The following is a 7,892-nucleotide window of genomic DNA, read 5'->3' on the forward strand; positions in this document are numbered from 1 at the left end:
TCTCGCAGCCCACACGTATTGCGTGTATGGATTGGTCCATCTTGGTCATTCTTCTATCCATGCTACTTAACATTGCCAATACCACCACCATATCTTCCGAAGCACCATTCTTGATCCCCCTAGTTCCATCATTACGAGAGTTGTGATATTCCCGTGAATGCTTTGAGAATTCTTCGATTAGTTCATTAATTTCAACGGGATTTTTCTTTGTTAATGGTCCTTGAGAATCAAGGAGTTGCCTTGTCGGGACGTTCACCCTATCGTAGAAGATCGAGACCTCTTTTTGCTCGTTTAAATTGTTTTGGGGGCAAGTTCATATTAACCCCTTGTATCTTTCCCAAGCCTCATAAAATGACTCCCTCACTTGTTGCTAAAAGTTAGGTATGTTCTTTTTGAGTTTAGAAACTTTAGATGGTGGGTAAAATTGTTGGAGAATTCTTCATGCATCTGTGCCCAAGTGGTGATTGAACCTGGTGAAAGTGCCTTCAACTAGTCTTTAGCTGCTCCTTTAAAAGTAACCGTAAGCATTCTTAACTAGACAGTCTCTCATGGTACACTAGAAATGTTGAAATAGTCATCAATGTCATTGACTTCATTGAGGTGCTTGTATGCATCTTCATGATCTTTTCCAGAAAATGGAATATCCTTTAGTGCGGAAAGGATGTGTCTCTTAAGCTCGAAGGTAGCAGTAATGGGAATTGAGGGGTGCACAAGTCTTGGACTGGTGTCCTCTCTTATTCTTTTTTTGTATGCCTCTATCGTCATGTCATCAATGTTCGTCATGATGTTTTTTTGCTCGCTTTCAGGTTCACTACTTCTGTCCGATTCTGATTTTGTTTCATAACCAACTTCCTTTTTGTTAGGATTTCTCTCAAATCATTCGAATGTGCTCTCATTTTTCGTGGTGTTGCTTGATCCTCCTAGGTGTTTGTCATTCTTTTTATGAAAAACTGACTTAAGATCCTTGAATGGTGATGTCAATGGTATGTTTGATCTGCGGGTCATATACTACTGCAACAAGAACAAAAACAAAAACATAAAGATGAACAAAAAAATAATTTAAAAGTCATACTTAACAATTACCAGGACGTGGTAATAATGCCACCTCGTGGTATAGTAGATAAATGAAACAGAAAGCAAAATGAAATAAAACGTGAAATATCATAGCTCACGTCGTGAGTTCAGTATTTCAAAAAAAAACTGAATGCTAACAATTAACTTTTTGCAGGTTTTACCCCACAAAAAGGATCAATTAACCTAAAGCAATTAAATTAAAAACTAAAATAGTCGTTCCTCGACAGCAACGCCAAAAACTTGATGCATTCGTAATATTATACTTACACTAGTCTTAGAGAACTCTCTAACTAACTATTACGACTTAAGGCGTCGGACCTATTCACAGATAATATAGCACAAATAGTCTGGTATCAAACTCATGGAACAAATTTAATTTACTAACCTATCTACTAATAGATTAATCTAGAAACAAGCAAAAGTTAAAAAGGGCTTTTATCTGATTTTTCAAGTTCAGGCAAACTTAAACACTTAACTTATGGTTTTAAGCAATATACTAAAAATACATTCTTTTAGTTCAAATCCACCACTTTTCTATGATTAGTTACTAATTATGGATTATTAAAGTTGGTTACCAAGTTTTATGTAATTAGCAATTCAAGTCCAAGTTTACTAATATTTTCACCAATTCATGAACTACCATGTATGGTCATACACAAGCAAAACACATAATTAGTTATTAGTTATAGATGGGTTATGTAAGATTTATTTAAGCAAACACAGTTATGGTCACAAATATGTTTCTCCAGCACAGCTAAATTTGTTACTTTGTTACTTATCTATGATTTGGTCAATCCTAGCTCTAGCAATTTAATGGTCACTAAATCACTAGGTAATAAAGTTTATGTAATTTAATGGTCACTAAGTCACACTTGACTTGAATTAAAGCAACAAAGTCACAAAATTTAACATACTAGGTAATGATAATCAAACACACGCACAAAACCAACTTATAAAATACATAAATTAATAAACTAAGCCATAGATTCAAGGTTCCATCTAGCTAAATGAAAGCAAACGAGTTCAGCTACTCATTGCTGAAAACCAAAACACAAGTTCAACATAAATCAACATGATTAAAGTAAATCAAACCGATATGATGACTTGTATTCTTCAATTCCTTAACCTTCAAGCAATTTCTCCTTTAAAGGTATGTTTTGTACACTTCTCTATCCTCTAAAATCAGATATCTGAGATTATCTCCCCTCCCAAAAGCTCTTCAAATCGTACGAGAGAAGAATTTTATATAGATTTGCAAAAAAGGTGGCTCATGACGTTAAAATAGGGTGCTACATCGTGACCTTGGTAAAAATCCGTATTGGGCAAGGATTCTGACTCCCGCATCTTAATCTTCTAGAATACCCTCTTCACAACGTGACCTTGAGTTGCCACGTCATGATCTTGGTTTTTCGCAGGAAATTTCTTCTTTTAATCTTCAAGCCTCCAAAGTTCTAATCCTTGTAATTTTTAGTCGATATTCTTCAAGAGGATTTTTATTGGATGCAAAATACAATTTAATTCAATAAGTATCATATATATTTGCAATTAACAAAAATATTAACTAAAATGTATTAAAATATTGCCTAAAATGTGTATAACTATGGAAATATCATTCATATTTTAAGAAATTAAACATTGACCTCCATAAGTAATCAGGCATATTTATTAACATCTTTTTCTAGAATATTACTTCACAAATCCTTCTTATGTAAACTTGCAAACTATTAATTACAAGTTATAACATTTTACATGACATCCAATTTGCATGCACATAATATCTTTATGGATACCACCTTACTAGCATGCTTTTTCCTAAATCTTCACAGACAAGTATTTTCAAGAAGTCATATCATGCATACATCAGATAAAATCAACACAAGACTCTTTCTATCATGGCCCTAACACACCTCTCACGTCAAAAGAATAAGAATATAGCATGTAAGCATACTAAATTCTCATACACATAAGGAAGCATAATAACCAATAACATATCACACACAAATAGGGTACATGTGAAAGATCTAATATGCCCAATAGTCATTATAGAATGATATTGCTAATAATATATGATCTTATAGGATCACATCTTATAGCAAGTTACCATCAATTGGAAAATTATTATTTCATTGAAATAATATTTTACTAATTGAGAATTTATTATTTGTGGAAATAATATTTATTGGAGAAATAGCAACTTATGAAATATATCAAAAAGTATCATTATTTTAAGTCATATTTATATCTTAATAAGCTAAATACAATTTATATAAAAGGTAGTTTTATATAAAATAAGATATTTATATATGACTAGTTATATAAATATATATATTGGGAATTCTTTAAAAAATGATTGAAGCGTGGTCTTGTTTTGAATTGCTTAATCAATTCTACCATGCTTGTAGGAAGCATGTCTCATTCTTTTTCTTTATCGTTCCTTCTTGCTTTTTGGCCTTTATATAAGGGAGAGCATGGAAGGTTGGAAGTGATTTCTTGCAAGCCTCATATTGTTCTTCTTTGGAGCCAAAAATCTGAGAGCACCTTGCTCTATATGGGGCTGCCAAATTTCGAGCTTCATAAGCTCTTCTTCTCCTCCATTCTCTTGCATTTTGATGCTAGAAAAAGTCCATTTGTTGCTTCACCTTTGAACATATATTTGGTATATATATTTCAAAGGCTTATGAACAACAAATCACAAGTGTATACTAGCATATATTGATGATTCTACTCTTGCTTGGTGGATACTTTTAGAGAACTCTTGTTTTAGAGTTTCATGCCACGCTTCATCAACTTCCAACCTTCCATGAGGATCAAAGTCTTCAAAAGTCATTATGATTTCTCTTCTGTGGTTGTTTTAATCTTTCTAACTCTTGCAAAATGATCCTTGGTGGGTAAAATAGTTTTGGTTTTATTTAACATTTTTAAAGCTTCCGTTGTCATTTTTACCATTTGTGAAACCAGATCTTTGAATAAAAAATCCAACAATTGGTATCAGAGTCATTTTTGCAAGATTAGTTAGATTATTTTTTTAGTTGATGAAATCATTGTTTTTGGAAAACATGGATGGTTTTCTCTTTGCAAGAAAAATTCATACATATTTTCTTTAACAACTTAAAAATGTGTATAATTGTTATTTTTTAACCAAAAGTTTACGTGCATCTTTTTGGTCATAAAAGTTGCCTGAGAAAAACAAAGAGTTGTTTTATATATTTTTTAGTATATAAATATGTATGATGTGCATAAACTAGCCATGGACCTTAGTGTTGTTGCATGTGTTGATTTATTTAAAATGGTTGTATTTATTTAGTTATTTATATGTTATGTAATAATTAAATAGATAGTTTTCTTTTGTTAATTTTTGTAAGTAACAACTTAGTTTTGTAAATATTTTATTTTTATAAAAAAAATGTAACAAGAATGATGATGGTGGCCATTTTGAAGATCAAAAGTTTATAAGTTTGATTTTATTAAAGTTTCTCAAACTTTATAAAATTATTTTTATAAACTTGCTACAAGGTGTTGAAGCAAGTGGAAGCATATGAAGACTTTACAAGATAAAGGTCCCTTATGCCCCTTTAGGAATGGACTTGATAATTTTGTGATGGCTCACAAAATTATTACTAGTTAATGGCTTGGTTTATGCACATATGTTATAATTGTTATGCATGCTTGTGTTGTTTTATGTTTATGTTATTATTATTATGTTATGGTTGATAAATTAGTTTTTCAAATGCAAAATAATATTTGAACATAAATAAACATCACAAGGAGTTTGGTTTTAATGAAATTTACATTTTAACATAAGATGATAAAAATAGTTTTACAATAAAACAAACTTTATCGTTAAAACTAGTAATCGGTAAAATTTCAGGATTAAAATTGTATAATTTTAAAAAGAGATTTGTAAACTTATTAAACTCCAAACCTTATTTTATAAAAGGAAGTTTTATTAAAAGGTTTCCAAATGTTTTAAAGCGCTCAAACGATATAACTTAACACTAGTTGTTAATTTAAAACTTTGATCGCGCCAATTATATGAAACTGGGTTTTATATATAGAACATTGTTAAAAATGTGATTTTAACATGAAATAAGTTTTTTAAAGTATACCATGGTTTATTGAATACATGCAATAACCATGATATAATATGTTTTTTAAAACTAGAATTATAAAAACATCAAAGACCCCTTACAAACCTCAAATCTATGCAATTCTTTTTAAAAAACACTCGCACGTCTCTTATATGCACTAGTGGGATAAAGGATACCTAACTGTTTAGTGTCATATTTTGATGGTCGGGGTGTTTTCGCGATTTCTATAACCAAGTTTGTAACATCCCAAGATTTTGCAGGTATTTCCAGCACCTCTTCTATCATTATTTGGTCATTTGTAGTCCTTGGAGTTAGAAATGTAGAGCCAAGATAAGTTTAAGGGCCAAAGTTGCAACCTTGGGCCAAAAAGGAGTACGATGCGCGCACATAAGAGTACGCTCAGTGTACTAAGGTCTGCCTTAGTACGCTGGGCGTACTAATTTCTAGTTGAAACCCTAATATTTCGGGTTGAGGGCTATATAAACATCCTTATGGCTCATTTTCTCTCATCATTCTCAGCCTCCATCTTTCAGCAATGTCCCAAACCCTATCTTTGCGTGTGAGTGTGAGTCAGTGTGTGTTTTGAGATCTTGAAGGTGAAGTCATTGCATAAAGTAGTTGGAGAAGGAAGGCCAACTTGTAGATCTGAAGTTTTCTTGTGCTTTAGGAACTCCAAAAGGTAAAAAGCTTCTAGCTTGGCAACTATTTTCAGTAGATCTTGTTTTATTTAGGTTCTTGGCACATTTCTTGTCCCAAAAACCCCAATATGGTGCATGATGCATCTTGGCCATATTAAGCTATCCTTCCAGACCCTAGAAAGGGTCCTAAGTGATAAAAATGAGGACCCAATAGCTGAATGTGTCCCATGCATGGAATAAGAAGGTCTTAATGGATACAAGAGTTGTCATCACAACTGCAGGAACTGCTAACTGCTGGGCAAGCATTTCATTCAACCGAGCAATTCTCCATGGGGAGCGTCGATCCTCTTCGTCAGGAAGAAGGATGGTTCGTACCGGATGTGCATAGATTATAGGGAGTTGAACAAGTTGATGGTGAAGAACCGTTATCCACTACCGAGGATAGATGATCTCTTTGATCACTTACAGGGTGCATCTTGGTTTTCCAAGATAGACTTGAGGTCGGGATATCATCAGGTCCAGGTCAGAGAGGAGGACATGGAGAAGACCTCGTTCCGGACTCATTATGGACATTACGAGTTCGTGGTGATGCAGTTTAGGCTCACCAACGCGCTAGTAATATTTATGGATCTGATGAATCGGGTCTGCAATCCGATGCATGATCGCTTGGTCATCGTGTTTATAGATGATATCTTGGTGTATTTCAATACCCGAGATCAGCATGAGGAGCACCTCAGGGAGTTGTTGGGAGTTCTGAGACGGGAACAGCTGTATGCCAAGTTCTCGAAGTGTGAGTTTTGGTTACGATAGGTCAAGTTCCTTAGACATCTCGTTAACCAAGAGGGGATTTTGGTCGACCCAGCCAAAATCGAGGCAGTCATGCAATGGGAGGTGCCGAGATCTCCTTCAGACATTAAGAGTTTCTTGGGGTTAGCAGGGTACTACCGGAGATTCATACAGGATTTTTCCAAGATTGAAATACCCTCACTCGTCTGACGAGGAAGGGGTGGATTTCTGGTGGGACCCTGGGCAGCAGAGGGTGTTTAAGACCCTCCGACAACGTTTGTGCGAGGCTCCAGTTTTGACTCTCCCGGAGGGAGTTGAGGATTTTGTGGTGTTCTGTGATGCGTCCATCACAGGTTTGGGGGCGGTCCTCATGTAGAGAGTACGGGTCATAGCCTATGCATCGTGGCAGCTGAAGCCACAAGAGACGAGATACCCTACACATGATCTAGAGTTGGGAGCAGTGGTTTTCACTCTCAAGATTTGGAGACATTACCTATATGGGGTCCGCTGTACCATATACACGAATCACAAGAGCCTGAGACACATTGTGGATCAGCCGAACCTAAACATGAGACAGCGTAGGTGGCTAGATGTAGTCAAGGACTATGACTACAAGATCCTTTACCAACCCAGTAAAATGAATGTGGTGGCGGACGCTCTGATTCGCAAGTCAGCTGGGCTTCCACCCCAGTGGTCTGTTTGAGGATAGCGGTGGATTATCCGCTTGTGAGTTTGATCAGGGATGCTCAGGTTGAGGGCATGCGACTAGAGAACTGGAAACTGGAGAGGATTAGGGGTGAGAACACCCGGTTTGTGCAGGATAGTCAAGGATTATTGACCCGATGCAGTCGGTTATGGGTTCCGATGTATGGTGGGGTCAGAAAGACAGTGATGGAGGAGACTCATAAGTCTCACTTCTATATTCCCCTGGGGGCCACCAAGATTTATCGAGACTTGAACTTGAGTTACGGGTGGCCGTGCATGAAGTGAGAAATCGCTTGGTATGTTGATATGTGCTTGACATGTAAGATGGTAAATGCCGAGAATCAGAGACCGCATGGCACACTACAGCCCCTGGAGATGCCCATGTGGAAATGGGAGCAGATCATGATGGACTTCATTACCAAGCTGTCGAGGACAATGAAGGGGTTTAATGTTATATGGGTTATTGTGGATCGATTGACCAAGAGTGCCCATTTTTTGGCTATACGGGAGAGTTCATCGGCCGAGAAGTTGGTCGACCTGTATGTCCACGAGATTGTCGCTCGCCACGGGGTTTCGGTCTCCATTGTTTCCGATCGGGATG

The 7,892-nt window shown here is 35.9% G+C and overlaps 1 non-coding gene across 1 annotated transcript; it reads left to right on the forward strand.

Moving 5' to 3' along the window:
• Positions 1-293: 293 nt before the first annotated feature.
• Positions 294-400, forward strand: LOC145065202 (small nucleolar RNA R71). The gene has a single exon (XR_013688348.1). It is a non-coding gene; the product is annotated as a small nucleolar RNA R71 (small nucleolar RNA).
• Positions 401-7,892: the final 7,492 nt, after the last annotated feature.

This window comes from Lactuca serriola, chromosome 7 (assembly GCF_051521515.1).
Source record: "Lactuca serriola cultivar US96UC23 chromosome 7, Lser_US96UC23_V15, whole genome shotgun sequence".
NCBI lineage: Eukaryota > Viridiplantae > Streptophyta > Magnoliopsida > Asterales > Asteraceae > Lactuca > Lactuca serriola.